Source organism: Bos indicus, chromosome 12 (assembly GCF_029378745.1).
Source record: "Bos indicus isolate NIAB-ARS_2022 breed Sahiwal x Tharparkar chromosome 12, NIAB-ARS_B.indTharparkar_mat_pri_1.0, whole genome shotgun sequence".
NCBI classification, from domain to species: domain Eukaryota; kingdom Metazoa; phylum Chordata; class Mammalia; order Artiodactyla; family Bovidae; genus Bos; species Bos indicus.
Window position 1 is genome coordinate 23,771,115 of NC_091771.1, and position 19,890 is coordinate 23,791,004.

Here is a 19,890-nt window from a genome sequence, read left to right on the forward strand (position 1 = left end):
GCAACCCTAAGAACACAGGATAGACTACAAATACAAACTGCTGTTCACAAACTACACAAGCAGCAAGGATTTACTGTATAGCACAGGGTACTCTAGTACAATGAAATGTAATCTCCAAAAAAAAGAAAAACCTGAATTACTATGCTATACTCTTAAAATTAACACAATATTATAAATCAACTATATTTCAATAAAAAAAGACCACAGCCTAAAGGAAAAGCTTGCTGAGAACTCTCAAATCAACCCAGAAACACTACCTTCATCTTTTTCTGTGAAAAATAGAAACACCTTTTTAGTTTCACTTCAACTTGCATTTTTCCGCTGCAGGCAATAATAACAAGCACCACTAACACTTAAGAGAAACACCAAGAGTTTTGAAGGGATAGCATCTCCAAAGGCATTAGAATGTGATGGACGTGAAACTTCTTGTCAGGACCACAAGATAGTTGATGACAGTGGAATAATATCCCAGAAGTTTTGAGATAAGGGGTTTTTGAGCTGCGTTTCTGTTGCTTCTTAATCCATCAAGTATGAAGGTATTTAAACCTTTCCATCTCTCCTACTTCTTTCTTGATATGATTAGATGAGAATATATACCAGCAAAATTAAAAATGAATCTAAGATATGAAGATGTCAAATCTAAGAAAAATTGGGGAAAGGCATGAGAGAGACAGAAAGAGAAATCTTTGAATGACAGCTATGTAGAAGTATAAAAAACTTTCAGTCTAATACTGGCCTTTCCCTGAAGAAGGAAACAGCAACCCACTCCAGTATTCTTGCCTGGAGAATTCCATGGACAGAGGAGTCCGGCAGGCTACAGTCCATGGAGTCGCAGGAGTAGGATATGACTTAGCAACTAAATCACCACCATCACCAATACTGACCTTTAATCAAGAAACTGCATAATCCTGGTTGCATAATAAAAACAAGTATACAATTCTTTCTTCTATGAGATTAAAATAAGCATCTAGGAATTGCAGGAATAACAAAAATGTGCTAAAAATTGTGATCCAGTTAGTAAGCGATGTGGCATGATTTCTATTGAGTGATGAAATTTATGAAAATGAATGTCATTTAGCCTTGGCACCTTCAAAATTCTCTTTTGAACAATATAGAACCTGCTGCTTGGCTCTTCACTGGATTCTCCTATGTAATATTTTAAAAATTATCCCTTGTGGATTTCACTTTTCTACAATAACCCTAGAGATACCCTGGTTTCTCATACTCAGCACTGTTTACACGTGGGCCAGATAAATTCCTTGCTGTAGCAGCCTATCCTGTTCATTGTAAGCTATATAGCAGCATCCCTGGCCTCTCTTCACTAGATGCCTTTAACACGCCAGTTGTGACAATCCCGTGTCTCCAGTCATTGCTAAATGTCTCTTCAGAGGGAGATGGCAGAATTGCTTCTGAAGTTTGAAACACTACCATAGACAAAGCATGGAAATATTAAATGTAAAAAATTATATGTGTTATAAATGTTGAATACATTAAAGTAGGGGTACAATTGAGAGATGGTTTTTCTGGTAACTCTGCTGATAAAGAATCTGCCTGCAATGCAGGAGACCCCAGTTCAATTCCTGGGTCAGGAAGATCCCCTGCAGAAGGGATAGGCTACCCACTCCAGTACTCATGGGCTTCCCTGGTGGCTCAGATGGTAAAGGATCCACTTGCAATGTGGGAGACCTGGGTTTGATCCCTGGGTTGGGAAGATCCGCTGGAGGAGGGCATGGCAACCTACAGCAGTATTGTTGCCTGAAGAATCTCTATGGACAGAGGAGCCTGATGGGCTACAGTCCACGGGGTCGCAAAGCATCAGACATGACTGAGAGACTAAGCACAGTTGAGAGAAGCGGAGTGATGGTGTGTAGGGAGGGAAGAGACAGAAGTCAATGGACATTGTTCACTTATACAGAAGACATTGAATACCATCTAAAGTTCCTGAACCAATAAAAAATGTTATTTTTAAATTTATAGACAATAACAGACCAAAACAACCAGGTGTATTTAAAAAAAAAAAACATTGGGAGAAGGGCTGGCTGCAGGAGATATTTTTTAAAAGTATTTTTCATACTAGATAATAAATAAATATAGATAAAAATTATATATCAAGAATTTACATGGCAAGAGAAGACTCCTGAGAATCCTTTGGACTGAAAGGAGATTAAACCAATCAATCCTAAAGGAAATCAACCCTGAATATTCATTGGAAGGACTAATGCTGAAGCTGAATCTTCAATACCTTGGGCACCTGATGTGAAGAGCTGACTCATTGGAAAAGACCCTGATGCTGGGGAAGATTGAAGGCAAAAGAGGAAGGGGCTGGCAGAGGATTAGATGGTTAGATAGCATCATCAACTCAATGGACATGAATTTGAGTAAACTCTGGGAGATAGTGGAGGACAGAGGAGCCTGGTGTGCTACAGTCCATGAAGTCACAAAGAGTTGGACACGATCTAGCGACTGAACAACAGCACCAACATACATGATTTAGAGTTACTGAGTTTACAATTAGGAGTATTAAAAAAACAGTCAAGGAAGTTTTCTCTCAACTTTCATCATTATTTGAAATAGCTTTTAAGCAATGACTTTTATTTACCTTTAAACATGTCGATTCAGTTTAGTTCAGTCGCTCAGTCATGTCCGACTCTTTGCAACCCCATAGACTGCAGCATGCCAGGCTTCCCTGTCTATCACCAACTCTCGAAGCTTGCACAGACTCATGTCCATCGAGTCATGTCTTAATCATGTCTTAAATATGTCTTAGTACTCAAATAAGTACTTACTCAGAAGTTACTTAACTCAGTACCTTACTCAAATGACCTTTGAGATTATGAGTTTACATAGTGAAAGGAGTTCTAATAGCAGTGAAAGGGGAAATTTTCAGTCTCTCTCTGGAAACTTTTTCTTTCTAAAATGATATGGGAAATAGATGGGAAAACAGTGGAAACAGTGTCAGACTTTATTTTTCTGGGCTCCAAAATCACTACAGATGGTGACTGCAGCCATGAAATTAAAAGACGCTTACTCCTTGGAAGGAAAGTTATGACCAACCTAGATAGCATATTCAAAAGCAGAGATATTACTTTGCCAACAAAGGACCGTCCAAGGCCATGGTTTTTCCAGTGGTCATGTATGGATGTGAGAGTTGGACTGTGAAGAAAGCTGAGCACCAAAGAATTGATGCTTTTGAACTGTGGTGTTGGAGAAGACTCTTGAGAGGCCCTTGGACTACAAGGAGATCCAACCAGTCCATTCTGAAGGAGATCAGCCCTGGGATTTCTTTGGAAGGAATGATGCTGAAGCTGAAACTCCAGTACTTTGGCCACATCATGCGAAGAGTTGACTCATTGGAAAAGACTCTGATGCTGGGAGGGATTGGGGGCAGGAGGAGAAGGGGACGACAGAGGATGAGATGGCTGGATGGCATCACTGACTCGATGGACATGAGTCTGAATGAACTCCGGGAGTTGGTGATGGACAGGGAGGCCTGGAGTGCTGCGATTCATGGGGTCGCAAAGAGTCGGACACGACTGAGCGACTGAACTGAACTGAACTGAAAATGATATGACCAATTTTGTCTCTATTGGGTATTCAATAAATGTTTATTGAAGATTCCATTTCAATTTCTTGCCTGTTTTGCCCATAAGTTAATGTGGAAATACCCCCTCTCTCTTCTATTTTAACCCATTTAGCCTTGACTTCCTACCATCCATTCTCCAGGTGTCAATGAGATAATCAAAGTTCACTGCATTTTAAAATCTCTTAGGAAACCACGAACACTCATTTAGACCTCAAATTAGGGGTCAGTGATTTAGCACAGAGCGGACAGCATCTGAGAGCTCATTGAATGAGACGCAGCAATAATCCTCAAGTGATTATTCTCTAATCTTTGCTGGCAGATGCTTTAAAGACAGCCCAGAGAGTTCATTATGCAAATAGAATTGTCTGGATCTGCTGACAGGGGCTGAACTGAGCAGACGCTCCATGTAGATAGCCGCCTGGCATACTCTTCCACCGTGCAAGGAGATACCGGGACACGCTTTCTCTGATCTGCACGTATTTATACTGCAATTAATGAAGGGCGAGAAAGTTCATCTTGAAGCTGGGTCATGGAATGCTTAAAACTGAACAGACTCAAGAAACAGAATCTTATTTGTCACAGTCAGCCCTTAGTGAACGCCAGGGCATTTCTGAAGCTCTGAAATACTCGTCTTTATGAGATCTATACAAACAGAAACATGAAACACTAACACACATGTACACATTTAAACTTATTAAACACTTAACGCAAATGTATACATGTGTTTGTGCACATATTAATTAACATGTGTGTACGTACATGTACTGTGTATATACACATGACATGCATGTGCATAGATACATATATGACTATATGTGTATGGGTATATACATACATATGTATATATGCTCATATTTATGACAGCAGAACGCATTAGCCAGTAGCCAGTAGCTGTGTGACATGGGCAAGTTCTTACTTGTCGATGATAAGTCTCCTTATCATCTTTCAGTTCCTTATCATAAGCCTTAGTTTTCTCATTTTAGAATGAAACTAAGAAAAATGCCATCCTCAAAGAGTTGGTCAAAATGTTTTTGTAACCCAGCATTAGATGACTTATTTATGACACTGTTTATGTCTTGAACTTCCCTGATACATTTTGCAAAGATTCAATTCTAAGTTCATTTACTTTGGCCATTACTTTGATATACTTGAAATACGACTTGATTAGGAAGCATACAACCGCTTTATGAGTTCTCAGAATGTGGTTCTTGTGTGAACGGAAGCATCTGCAGCTTAGCTCTGTCATCTTCAAAGTCAGGCAGAGTCACCACTGTGTGTCCAGTCTGCCGCTGGTCTAGCAGCCTAATGTCACGGTCAGTAGTGGTTACTGAACATCTCCTGTGTACCAGGAAAGACTCCAGGGAACTCTGGGCAAGGCTGTTAGCGATGGTTCCGTTCTTCAAGTTACCTAAACTCGAGAGAGAAAGATAAGGCTATGAATCAAATGCCGGTTAAAAAGAGATCATACTGGGGTCTTGTTCATTCAAGTTGGCAAATATATATTTTGCATAAATATGAATACATATGTATTTAACAATAACAGTTGGCTGACATGGTGAAATTTGTGGCACACATTGTTGGTATAAATTATCAACTGCATGGAAAAAGATGTCAAGTTTTTGAGAAACCGACAAATGCTTATTCAGTTTGATAGTACATGGACACTTCCGGGAATTTTTCTTAGAGAAATAACTTATGTACAAGATATTTGTGTGTAGATATTCATCATAATACTTTAAAAGTTTTTCTATGTAAATGCCATAGTTGCAAAAAGTTTAAATAAATAAGTCATAGGGTGTCCATAAATGTAGTATATTTAATATAATATACATAGCATATATGTGTATGATATAGGGAAGTTATGTGGTACAGTTTAATTAAAATGAAAGAGTATAGAAATATTAACTCTCATATGCCCCCAGCACACACACACACACACACAGAAAAAATAATCTGCTTAAAATATTAGCAGTAGATTAATGGTTATTTTCATTTCCTTATTAATACTTTCCTTTTTTCCATGTACTCTACAATGAATAGATCATTTTTGGAATCATAAAAATAACCATTATCTCATACATACGAATTTAAAAAACTAGTTTCTCCTTGTGGTATTTTGTTTGTTTTCTGTTTGTTTGCCTGTTTCCCACATGCAAAATGTAGAATGAAAGGAGAAATGTTTGCTTTGAGCCAAGAATGTCATATTTAAAGGCCCTGAAAGCCTGCAGTTTTGAGTAGCTATTGGCATTATTTTAGCAATGTACCCAACTTATTCTTTCAGCCAGTTTTCCCCCCCCCGCCTTGAGAAGATGCAGCAATTAAATGACCTTTTATAACAAGACCCATCAGATGTAGTCACAGGTAATGACAGCATTATGTAAGCCCACTATCTGCAGTAAAACTCCAAACGTGCATTCTACCAACTAGCAATTTTCCCAATCAGCTCTTTATTTCACCATGCCACCGTCCTTTAGAGCCCTAATCATGGAGGTGGCTCTGGAGCAAAAAGCCATGTTCTGTCTGAACTCAGTGGGTAATGAACATACAGGACAAAATGAGCTTTTTGCTCTCTGTGGCACAGTGTGCTTTCCCTGTTTTGCAGTCATTTTCTCCAATTCAATGCAAATTCTTATAATTTCCCCCAGAAATAAATGCTATTAAATGCCCTATTCTTCTCTCCCATGTCAGAAACTTTACACCCTACCATCAGCTGTATATTTGTCAAAATCAAAACTCTACATTGGAAGCCAGAGAATGACAGACAACAGCCAATGTTGTCAGCTAGGAATAAGAGAAATGTCCAGAGTGCAGCAGACAATTAATAATGACAAGCAGACATTTCGTTGTGATGGGTATCATCATCCTTCATCTCCCATGTCACACCTGCCTGTTTCAACATTTCAATCAATTGTGCTCAATCCTGTTCAACTCTTTGCGATCCCATGGGCTGTAGCCCACCAGGTTCCCTCTGTCCATGGAATTTTCCAGGCAAGTCTACCGGAAGGGTTGCCATTTCCTCCTCCAGGAGATCTTCCTGACCCAGGGATTGAATCCACATCTCTTGAGTCTCCTCCACTGGCATCTGGATTCCTTTACCACTGCATCACCTGGGAAGGTCTAAATAAACAGTTTATGAGTTATCACAAAACAGAACAAAATACAAAAATAACCTAATGCAAACCAGTACTATGATTACTTCTTAAATTTTGATTCTATCTGATTTATGATGGTTTTATTCAAACTCCAGAAACACAAGTAGAAAACACAGCTTGGTTGGGAAAGGATTGTTGGTTGGCTTATCTCTACTTCAGACTGAGTGAAAATTGCACAATGATTACGAGAGGCCATTAAAAATGTCCTAGAATATTTTTGAGAGATAGTATTAACACTATATTAGTCTATATTAGTGTTAATGAAGTTAATAGGTAGAGAAAGACAGAGAAGAGCAGATTGAGAAAGTGATTCTAAATTAGAAATAACTATTTTATAGTTTTTTTTTTAATTCTCATTAATCTTCAAAAATGAATGTAATCATTGCATATCCCACATGGGAAAAGATCACACAGGAATTCATTCACACATAAAACATGCACATCCAGGTCTGGAATCACAGTGGTGTCTGATTTCTCTAGGATAAGACCGACCAATGGATAGCAGATTTCAAAATAACAGTCCTATTAGGAAGTACTGGGTTAGCCAAAAATTTGTTCAGGTTTTTCTGTAACATCTTTTGGAAAAATCCTAACGAACTTCTTGGCCAACCCAATATAATATCCTAGCAATAAAACTGTGTCCTATATTAGCACATGTCCTTACTCTTCGTTTCAAAGAACATTAAAATGAATAAATTAAGGAAGAATTTTTTTTTTTTACAAACATTGGTATATGACTACTCCAAATAACTTTACACATGTTGTTCAGTCACTAAGTCGTGTCTGACTCTTTGCAACCCGTGATCTGATCTTCACTATGTCCCAGTGTTTGTTCAAACTCACGTTCACTGAGTCAACGATGCCATTAAAACCATCTTATCCTCTATCAACCCCTTCTCCTCAATCTTTCCCAGCATCAGGGTCTTTTCCATTGTCAGCTCTTCGCATCAGGTGGCCAAAGTATTGGAGCTTCAGCTTCAGCATCAGTCCTTCCAATGAATATTCAGAGTTCATTTCCTTTAGGATTGACTGGTTTGATCTCCCCTCAGTCCAAGGGACTCTCAAGAATCTTCTCCAGGACCACAATTCAAATTACACAGGTTAACTCACTTAATTCTCATAACTCCAAATTACAGATGAGGAAACCAAGGCATAGGAGAAGTGAAGTGGTCTCACACAGTTAGAACAAGGCAGAGAGAGCTCAGACTCCCAACCCAAGCGCCTAGCTCCCAGGTCCATCTGCCTCATCATTATACCACATCACCTCCATTGTAGTTCTGACAATTTTTACTCTGTTTAGGAAGTCCAAGAGTTCCTTCAAGGTGTTCAAAGGCTAACACCCGAGATTCTACTAAGGAATATCTGCTTTTGTCTGCTTTATATAATGGGGTTCTGTATGAAATTGTATTTTAAGGAGGTGCATGAAGTGTGCTTTACAAAAGTTACTATTTTGGGATACATCCAAAACCACTTTATGACCTTACGGTACGTTGGCGTCAACATTGCAAGAGTTCGTTTGCAGCACAGATAGCTGTTTAGACGTTGGATTAAATAAAGACCCTGACTGATGCTCAGATAGCCTTGGGGATGGAGAGCAGGGGAGGCGTTCAAGATGCCTTTGTCTGAGGTGTTCTTTGTCCTTACGATTGTTTTTGTGACTTTTTATAGTGGGATAGTTGAGCTATTTAAAGTCCGGCAAACTGAGGGAAGTTGGAAGACAGTTTTATTTACTGACTCTGAAGCCAAGTGTCAAGCACAAGGCCTTGGGCCTGGACTGTGTCTCCAGATGAAGCTGACACAAGTTTCTGTGAAGATGAAACAAGTCAAGACACGGTACACTACATCCTTTTAGGTCTGTTCCTTGATTTCCATTTTTACCCCTCGATTTCTTCTAGGTTTTTGGCATCCTTCCCAGGGTTTACTTTTTGGCTTATACAGAGCTTTCTTAATCCATTGCTTATGCGAATTCGAAGAAAATGCATTTAATATTTGTGATGTACATTGAAATACTTAGATAAAATTGAGGTCCAGGCTCTAGTCAGGCTTCCCAGTGAGATTTTGCCTTAATATAAGACATTCTTTTAATCTAATGACCAGACCTGAAGGTGGGTCATTTATCGTGTCATCGTAAATGCTGAGTCGGGTATACTACAGCTTTGTTTAACTGATTCTACAGAAAATGACTGTTAACTTTGTTCAGGAAAAAAGAAAAAAAAACAACTGACTTCAGAATAACTCATTTTATAATTGCACATAAACAAAGTATAATATATTTTCACAGATGTAATAAATTTTCCTGTTGTCAGAGTTTCTTAAATAAATCCTTGCTTTAACATACAGTATAAGACTAAACTATTTCTTTCATTTCATTAACATTTCTCTTAAAGTGCCTAATTTACTTTTGGACTGCAAGTTAATTTCTATTCCAATCAAGTTTACAACACACAAGGATTTTTAACATTTTGACTCAGTGCCATTGTGTCCAAGTTGGTACTTCAGAAGGACTATTATTAAAGAGGATCAGGTCAATTCTTGGAAATATTCCACCATGTTAGATGATAAAAACATATTTTCTATAATTACAGGTAATGACTGCCTGATAAATTACAACCATGGGAAGCATCAAAGTAATAGACAATTAAAATCTGGATTGTAGAGAAGAAGAAAAAGTTACCCCAGAAAAGTATAAGTTCGATATTGTGTTTGTAAAATCTGTATTAATAATAAATAAGTTTGGAAATAACATGAGTAAAGATGATCAGGCAGCTGCTTTAAGGGCATGTTTATGAACTGTTGGAAAGGAAAGTAGAATATCTTCTTTAACTTAAGGTATAGCAGTATTTTCGGACTTGCCTGGCGGTCCAGTGGTTAAGACTCCATGCTTCCAATGCGGTGGTCACAGGTTCTATCCCCCACCAGGGAACTAGATCCCACACGCCACAACGGTGTGGTCAGAAAAATAATAAGCAAAAAAACAAAGTAACGATATTTCCTATCGGGTACAGAGGGGTAGGATATCAAGAAGCACCTGCATTTATCTATATGCTTTAAACAAAGCACAGCTATTGCAAAAGTTAAAGCACCAAGACATGTAGTTTCTCCTCTCGTGTTTACTGTTCTTCAGTGAATACAACTTGCCACTGGCAGAGAAAGAACATGCCAGACAAATGTTGGTTAAGCTGCAAAACAACTTTAAAAAATCTCAAATACAGTGGTTACAGTAATCATCTGATCAACACTTTTGTTGCCAGTATTCTTAGCCTACATAGCTTGTTATGGCAACTGCTACAATTAGAATTGCATCAAAATAATAGCTATCTATTTGTAGAAATTCCATAATGATATTCTAACGACTGGAAGATGATAACAGCCCTCTTGGCTCTTGTCCAAGATAGATCACAATACATGCTGATAACCCAGTTCAACATTCTTGGAGTTTTTTTCTGCATTATGCATTCAAATGCTAATAGAGCAGGCAGTGAGCTCTCCAACATTACTGCTAGATAAAGTCTTAAGCCAAAGAAAATTCTCCAGATAATCAATGTATAATTCTTTAAGACCTTATACTGTCTGTTGTAAAATTATATTCACTGTTATTAAAATTTTGCTACAATGCATTCTATATTTCTATGACTTTTGTTTGTTATTATACTATCTCACAATACAGTGAAAACTTTGAAAATTACTTATTTGGGATAAAACAATTTAGGCCAGATTCTGAGGGTTTAGGGGCATTAAAATATCATAATTAAAATAGTTGATAGTTATACCAGCTGAATCATTCAGAAAATATTTAAGTATATGTGGTCTTATGTGTGTTAGTCACTCAGTCATGTCTGACTCTTAGCAATCTCATAGACAGTAGCTCGCCAGGATCCTCTGTCCATGGAAGTCTCCAGGCAAGAATACTGGAGTAAATTGCCATTCCCTTCTCCAGGGGATCTTCCCAACCCAGGAATCGAACCCTGGTCTCCTGCACTGCAGGCAGATTCTTTACCATCTGTACTACCAGGGAAGTCTGTGGGGTTGCAAAGAGTTGGACACAACTGAGTGACTAAGCACACACACACACTTGGTCTAATAAAGACTCATAAAATATGCATATGGGAAAATCAAATGTATTTTATTAGTATTAATTAGTTTTATTAGTCTTTTAGATTGTTTTTCTTTTTTCTGTCTTTCTCTGCTGGTAGATAATCAGTGATGCCAACTCACTGCTGGCGTGTTTTAGCCACTCAGTTGTGTCCAACTCTTTATGACCCCATGGCCTGTAGCCTGCCAGGCTCCTCTGCACATGGGATTTTCCAGGCAGCATACTGGAGTAGGTAGGCATTCCCTTCTCCTCAGGATATCGCTGACCTAGAAATCGAACCCCAGTCTCCTGCATTGCAGACAGATTTTTTACTGTCTGCTGCTGCTGCTGCTAAGTTGCTTCAGTCGTGTCTAACTCTGTGGGACCCCGTAGATGGCAGCCCACCAGGCTCCCCCGTCCCTGGGATTCTCCATGCAAGAACACTGGAGTGGGTTGCCATTTCCTTCTCCAATGCAGGAAAGTGAAAAGTGAAAGTGAAGTCGCTCAGTCGTGTCCGACTCTTAGTGACCCCATGGAGGAATATAATGGGAGCATCCATCATTTCTAATCTTTAGTTTCTATACTTCTATGAAATAGAAAATAAGATAATTGAAATGACTCTATCATCTCTTGGCCTAAGTCTTTACTATGGAGTAAAATCATACAAACCACAGAACACTAAGTTTGCTTCCATTCTCAGTCATTTTTTGTTACTTCTAGGTTTTTAGGAATGTTCCAGGAGACTGAGGTGAGAGAAAACCTCTAACCATTAGAGCCTCAACTATTAATTCAGGCCATGGCAATGTTTCTACTTCAGATGGGATGCTATTTATGTCATTGAAGAGGCACTGTACAAATAAATGACATATGCTTGAAAATATATCTAAAAACATTGATTCTTAGAAGCAGAAATATATAGATTGGCATGCTTATAAATGAGTTCAAGTGTCAGGATGAGAACCAAAATCTTCTCAAGGGGCTGTCTAAGTAACTGAGTATCCAGACCAAATTTTCCAGTTTCCTTCCATTTGAAAGAAGTAAGAATCCTTTGAGATGGAATAAAAACTTTTTCTTGCAAAACAAACTATAATATGGTTCTCAAAACAGATAAATTGTACAGAAGTATGGCTGTTGCTGGCGGTTTAGTTGCTAAGTCATATCCGACTCTTTGCAACCCCATGGACTGTAGCCTGCCAGGTTCCTCTGTCCATGGAATTTCCCAGGCAAGAATACTGGAGTGGGTTGTCATTTCTTCCTCCAGGGTATCTTTCCAACCCAGGGATCAAACCTGCATCTCCTGCTTTGGCAGGCAGATTCTTTACCACTGAGCCATCAGGGAAGCATGATTCTCAAAATAGATGACCTGTGCCAAAGTATAACCTGCAACAAAACTATCAAAGTTCAGAACTGTGAACAGCAGCTCTTCAAGATTCATGTTTTCCAAGACAAGACCAGACACAAATTCTGGCTGTCTCTTCTGTTCCAAAGATAAGGCCACCATCTTCCCTACACCCTTGAAACTCACTCAGTTTACAAATCCTGACCTTCCAGAACTATGCCACACTCATAGTTGTGACTTAACCCCAGTCTCAAATCTCAGGGGTACTTCTGTAAATTCGCCTTTGGAGATGCAGTAAGACTCCAAGTGTGCTTCTTGGTCATAAAGTTTCATAACTGAGGCTTCTATGATCAACAGATTTTTCTGGGAACCTCCAGGGCTTTTGACTTTTCACTTATTTATCTATTTCTCCAACTCTGCTGCATGAGATTAAAAACTTGGAAATAACTGTTGGATTTGACCATCTGGAGCTCATAAATGACCTTAAAAAGCACTTTCACTGAAGCCATGGGAAAGTGGTATAATTGTAATGGGCTTAAGAGAGAAGGAGAGGTGGGGAAGTAGGGGCAGTGAGTGTAAATTACTCCCAGAAATTTGGCTATAAAATGAGGCAGGAAAATAGAACAGAAGCTGGAGGAGATAGGATTTACAGCACATTAGTATGACTGTGTGCATACATACTAAATCATGTCTGACTCTTTGCAATCCCAAGGACTATAGCCCACCAGGCTCCTCTGTCCATGGAATTTCCCATGCAAAAATACTGGAGTGGGTGCCATTTTCTCATCCAAGAGATCTTCCCAATCCAGAGATCTAACCTGCATCTCCCGTATTTCCTGCATTGCAAGAGGATTCTTTACTCACTGAGCCATCAGGGAAGCCCAGGATGATGGCAGGAACATTTTAATAATGAGAAAACAATAATGCAGGGGAGAAAGGGAAGAATTTTAGGAGTGAAATACTTGAGTATTTGAGAGAAAATGGGGTCAATTCCCTAAACTGAGGAGCTGAACTTTACATAGGAGTATGAATTGTTACTGCAAAGTATGGCTGCAAATATAAATAGCTTGGTTTCTCTGTGGCTAGATAAGAAGATTCTCTTCTATTTTTCTTTCCTGGCTTGTCAGAAAAATGTGCAAGTGAGAAAAGAAATAATGGTGGGAAAATAAAAACAGAATGATGTAGTGGAAACACTAGGGTCCCAAGTTAGAAGTTTAGGTTCAAGAGTCTCCTCTAACGCTCAGTAGCTGCATGACTGTTTCATCTTTCTAAGTTTGGATTCCTTTCTCCCATAAAATGTAAATAATATTTATTTCCATACTAACTACTCTAGCATTGTGGTACACTGGACATTTGCAATATTTTGGACATTTTTTTAAAGATGTTTTTTAAATTACAAAAAAAGTTTTTGGAGTAAAGTTGCTTTGGCTTCCCAGGTGGTCCTAGAGGTAAAGAACCCACCTATCATTGCAGGAGTTGCTTTACAATGCTGTGTTAATTTCTACTGAACAGCTAAGTGTATCAACTATACGTATACATATATCCCCTCTTTTTGGACTTCCTTCCCATTTGGGTCACCACAGAGCATTGAGTCGAGTTCCCTGTGCTGTACAGTGGGTTCTCATTAGTTATCTATTTTATACATAGTACTGGGCTTTCCAAGTCGTACAAGTGTTAAAGAATCTGCCTGCCAGTGTAGGAGGTGCAAGAGATGTGGGTTTGATCCCTAGGTTGGGAGGATCCCCTGGAGAAGGAAATGGCGAGTCACTCCTGTATTCTTGTCTGGAAAATTCCTTGGACAGAGGAGCCTGGTGAGCTACAGTCTACAGGGTCACAAAGAGTCAGACATGATTGAGCAACTGAGCATGCACACACACACACACACATACATAGTATCAATAATATGTGCATGTCAATCCCAGTCTCCCAATTCATTCTACCCCATTTTACCCCATTTGGTATCCATAGTTTGTTCTCTACATCTGTGTCTCTATTTCTGCTTTGAAAATAGGCTTGTCTATACCAGTTTTTTTTTTTTTTTCAAATTCCACATATATGCATATATCTTCTTCTATTTTACTTACCACCTGGCCTTCTAGCTGCGTTATCATCTCTAACTCCCTGAACACTCTAAATTCTTTGAGAGAAGATATTATATACAGATTATACCTTTTTTCTTTGAATCCTGAGCTGTAGCTAATAAGTTCATCGTTGATATCTAACAGCTTTGATTAATTCATGCTAGCAAAGCTTGTTACACAACTGAAGCTAATACAATATTGTAAATCAACTATACTTCAATTAAAAAACATATAATGCTTACTATATTTCAGGAACTGTTGAAAGAACTTTCCATATATTAATGTACTCAAGCCTCAAAATAAATCTTTTAAGTAGAAATTATGAGCATCTTCACTTTAAAGATGAGGAAAGCGAGGTACAAGGAGCAGCAGAGCTAGAGTTAAAACTGGGGAATCTGACTCCAAAAGCTGAGTTTTACCATGTCCACTGCACTGCCTTCTTGTAAACTCAATTAATTTCTATGTTGTGGATGAAGAAATTCATGCTGTATGACTTTGCACTTTTGTGGCAAACTCTGAGTGGGTCTAGCACAGGCTTCAGAATGAATAACATTTGACAGACTGTGTTGGCAAATAGCTTAAAGAGTACTCAGAAGATGAGCTCAAAGTAGGCTGTAATTACATAGCAGTCATTTCTAACGGGTCAACTGGCAATGTTTTTTCATAGCCTAAATATTTTTGGTGGCTGAGAAGCAAGAATAGTTGAATAATGATAGTTGAACTGATATTTATTGAGACTTTGCTATGTGGCAGGCACCAATCTAAGTGGTTAACATGTATTATCTCATTCAGTTCTCACAAGGACCTGATAGTACTGATTTTTCCCATTTTAGAATAAGGGCAGCTGGTTCCTGGCAGAGCATGAGTTACAGTACAGGTGTCTTAGTCCAAATTGTAGGTCGTGAGTTTCTTTAGCACACTGTGTGGGGTAGGTGATCTGGAGCTCACGTGTCAGGTGTGAAGGAAGGTCAAAAAGACAGACAAATATACAAGGCTCCAAGAACATTATGCACAGCCTTTCTTTCACCCAGTTTTTTATCATTAAAAGTAAAAATAATAGTAGCTCCCATCTCATTAGGTTGACATGGGACATCAGTGAGCTGAAATTTAGTTATATGAAGTTCAAACTACAAATGAGATATGATTGTTGTTGTATGTTAGAAGATATATGTGTATTGTTGTTATTATGATTATAGTTACTAAGTACATGAATATTGGGCTTTCCTGGTGGCTCAGAAGGTAAAGAATCTGCCTGCAATGCAGGAGACCTGGGTTTGATCCCTGGGTCGGGAAGATCCCCTGGAGAAGAGCATGGTTACCCACTCCAGTATTCTTGCCTGGAGAATTCCATGTACAGAGGAGACTGGGTCGCAAAGAGTCAGACATGATTGAGCAACTAACACTTTCCCTTTTCATATGAATATTACAGTTACTGGGAATTTAGTTTAGGAAAAAGAGGAAAGGTAGAAAAGTGGTATCTGGATACATTTCTTCCAAGATAGCCGGAAGTGAAGTAAAAAATCTAAGCCTAATCACTTTCCCGAAGCTATTTGAACCACACAATTATATCAGGTATTTAGACTTGGCTTATTCCTATTGAAGAACAAGTCCTTAAATTACCATTCATTACTATAGATATTTTTAATAGATTTTTAATCTGCAATTCTATTTATACTCACATCTCTCAGCATTGCCATATATCCTAAGGATAAAGAATAATATTATTAAATCTCATAGCTTGTCTCATGCGGAGAAGGCAATGGCATCCCACTCCAGTATTCTTGCCTGGAAAATCCCATGGATGGAGGAGTCTGGTAGGCTGCAGTCCATGGGGTCTCGAAGAGTCAGACACGACTGAGCGACTTCACTTTCACTTTTCACTTTCATGCATTGGAGAAGAAAATGGCAACCCACTCCAGTGTTCTTGCCTGGAGAATCCCAGGGACGGTGGAACCTGGTGGGCTTCCATGTATGGGGTTGCACAGAGTCGGACATGACTGAAGTGACTTGGCAGCAGCAGCAGCAGCTTGTCTCATTCTACAAGACTATCTTATGTTGTCATACTTGTTGTTTTTTAGTCTCTAAGTCATGTCTGACTCTTTTGGGACCCCATGGACTGTAGCCTGCCAGGCTCCACTGTCCATGGGATTTTCTAGGCAAGAATACTGGAATGGGTTGCCATTTCCTTCTCCAGGGCAATCTTCTTGATCCAGGGATCAAACCTATGTCTCATTATGCCTCCTGAATTGGCAGGTGGATTCTTTACCACTGAGCTGCCTGGGAAGCCCCGTGTTGTTATACTGCAAGTATTTTTGTTCTCATAATGTTTAAACATAAAGTATCTTTATCTTTATTAGCTATAGAATACTCCCAAGAAACTTCACCAGTACACTGCAGTTTAAGGTTTGTGACATTAATTTTAAGAAAAATATGACAAGTTGTAAAACTGGACACAAAGTGAATCTAAGTATGGAAAGTTAGCGTTCTTTTCGACAGTCTAACCAACCATCTAAACTGCTAAATAAGCACTCGGGCTGTTATTCAGAGACTGTGGAGGTGAACCTCATCTCAGATGATCAGCGTTCCACTCATTGGCTTTTCTGTACAGTTTTAAGTGATATCCCATTCATTTCTAATTGTGGAAAAAATAAGTGGAGGAAACGATTGTGTTTTCAATCCTAGAACTGACAGCAGGCAGTAACATTTGAAAAGTGTTTGGTTTCAGGGATTGGTAGGCTCTCATCTCCCCGGTCACTCAGTGACCTTGGCTGACGGAGGGTCCAACTTGATCCATACTTCCAAAATGACCATGGCAGGAAACAAGAACCATTGTGCACAGGCTTTCAGAAATGTAGCATGGCACTTCTGCTCTTGTTTCATTGGTGAAAATCATATCTTAAAAGGAAGTGAGAAAGTACACGACTATCATGTTCCTGGCTACAGAAGAAGCAGAGTATTTCTGTCTCTTTAAAGATTCCAACACCAGGTTTATAACCCAGCCCCAAGCTAAGAAGCTGGAGCTTTGTCCCATGTGGACTCAAACGTGTCTTTTCCTGATGCTGCTAACTCTAGAAAATCAAGGAAAGGTGACAGTCAGTAACTTTATCCCCCAAACATTATTTTCTTCCTTGAAAATATCTGAGAATAGTATTCATTTATTTATCATAGCTAATGTGTTTTTAGGCAGTGTTTTAAAACTGCACATTCAGCAATAGATAAGAGTGAATCTCTAACAACAACAAAAACTGAATCTTTGCCTTGCAAGCTTGGAACCTGGTAGGGAGGACCAAGATTTAACAAATGATCAGGATTTGAAGTCCAATTTTGCAGGCAATTAAAGTCTGGTCTGTTGGCTATCACTCTCAGTCTCTTTTCCCCCAACCCCTCCAGTTTTCTTCTTCTATAATATCTAGTTAATATAGAATAATTGGAATAAATATTCTTATAATATCTAATTACTCCTAAAGCAGCTGTAGGAGAGAACACTCTTCTAAAGTATTTTTTGTATTACATCTACAGTTCAGTAGACAGAATGTAAACTTGAGGGATTGCCCACGCAAACATTGAAATACTCCTTTTTTTTCTTACTTTCTACCACATGGCCAATTTTATCATGGGAATGTTTTGAATAAAACCCTTCTGGATAAAAGTGTGACAGTTCTAGCTGAAACTATTTCTATTCATTTACAGTGTGTCGGTAAAGGACAAAATCCAGTGTGAAGATTATCTAGTTTGTTTGATGTGAATATCCAATGAAGTTCATTTGAGTTCTAGGACAAAGATATGTTTTTTACCTGCATCCCCCGACTTGATTTTCTGCACCAAACCTATAACATAAATGAGGAAATCTCTTCAGTTTAGGCTAGATGTCCATGCAGTCAGAACTGTATTTAATTCACCAGCTACTGCAGTCAAAGAATGTTGTTCCCAAGAAGAAACAAAACACACTCCATCCACATCCTTCAGTCATTACCTTGCTGACTTGCCTTCTCAGAGAATGTGCTATTAATATTCATAGTGAGATGAAATTATTCAGTGTTGGTGGTCTGCATTCCCCTACCAGCTTTCCCTTTTGAGTTAGAAACAATTTAGTCCTTTCTGATTCTGTTTGTTTTCTCCCCACACCATCCACATGTGCTGTGTGGTGTAATGTTCTAAGCCTGCCAATGTTTTATTTCAAAAGGTAAATCAAGCCCGAAGGCTTAGCCCAAAAGTTTTTTTAAAAAGCAAATGAACTAGAGGCATGGCAGAGGCTTTGACATTCTGATTAGACAACAGTTAGCAAGTCCCAGACTTTCCCGTGTTTATCATCTCTAGGGTCCCCCCTCTTTGCTCCACTGGCTTGTCAGTCTGCACTCAGGGTCTGATCTGTCTCTTCACTATTTTCTTCACCTTCTTAAACCCTCATCTCTCTGACCAGAGGACAGAAAAAATGCCATGAAATAAGTTTCTCTGAAAATCAGATTGTCATGGGCACCTAGAGGTATTGGATAAATCTACACAATAGCATTCCTGCCATTCTCATTTCAGAGGACACATTCATAAACACACCATGACCACCTTTCCAGCCATGTCAATGTTGAACGTCCCTGAGTGACTTTGGCACAATGCCCTGCTTGTGATATTCTAAATGAGTGTAAATGTTGATGGAATTGGGGAATTAGGAAGAGTAGGCTATGGTAGGGAAGAGAGCCCAAGAAAACACCATCAATACTGACCCGATGAAGCCTTTTCCTTGAGCCAGATGTTCAATAATTCACTTAAACAATTTGATGGAAACACTAAGGACTGGGTGTTCAGTATATATCCCTTAATCTTCCCCTTTAGCCCGCATCAATAAACTTCATGCTGGCTCCCTTCCATTACCAGCAGTAACTTGTTGGCAGTATATTCACAGACTGCAGAAATGGAAAGAGCTTCTTTCTCTTATGCAAGTCTAGAAGAAGAAAAAGTCATGTATTGGTCTACTTAAAGCTTGCTTAGAAACATAGAAGTGCACTGAATAATTATCCTGCGTAAATACTTGTGGGCTTCCCTGGTGGCTCACACAGTAAAGAACCTGCCTGCTATACAGGAGATCCAGATTTGATGCCTGGGTCAGGAAGATCCCCTGGAGAAGAGAATGGCAACCCACTCCAGTATTCTTGCCTGGAAAATCCCAAGGACAGAGGAGCCTGGCGGGCTATACTCCATGGGGTCACAAAGAGTCGGACGTGAATGAAGCGACTTAACATGTAGCACATGAATACTTGTGTTATTATTATATGATTTTTTTTATTGTTAAATGAACTTTATGTGGCTTCACAAAGAGACAGAAAAGAATAATGCATTGATGATGGATTGACAGCAAAGTAGAGGGTGATGAAAATGTAAGGACCGCCACTGAACTGTTCCCAGGTGAAGCAGATAAAGGTAACATTTAAAACAAAATTTCAAGTCTCTGGAAATTGTCCTAAGGACAAACAGGAACTGAAGAAACCTCTACTCGAGGCAACCTATGAAGAGTTGTGTAAGAAAGGCACGTCTGTGATATTTGAACCAAGACTCTCCCTCCCCACACCCAGCTCAGCAACAGGGACAGTCCATCGGAAATGGACTTGGGCATTGCTGTCACCAAGAACATGGCCTCCCTGTCCTCATTTCCCAGCTCCCCATCAGAGGGT

At 39.1% G+C, this 19,890-nt stretch overlaps 1 long non-coding RNA gene across 1 annotated transcript in view; it reads right to left on the reverse strand.

The window, feature by feature from the left end:
* Positions 1-2,126: 2,126 nt before the first annotated feature.
* The window catches only part of LOC139186194 (uncharacterized), a 54,373-nt gene continuing 36,609 nt past the window's right edge, over positions 2,127-19,890 (reverse strand). The window contains exons 2-3 of the long non-coding RNA XR_011569729.1: positions 6,467-6,700; positions 2,127-4,991 (exon numbers count right to left, since the gene is read on the reverse strand). This is a non-coding gene — a long non-coding RNA (uncharacterized lncRNA). The remainder of the gene's footprint in view (positions 4,992-6,466; positions 6,701-19,890) is intronic.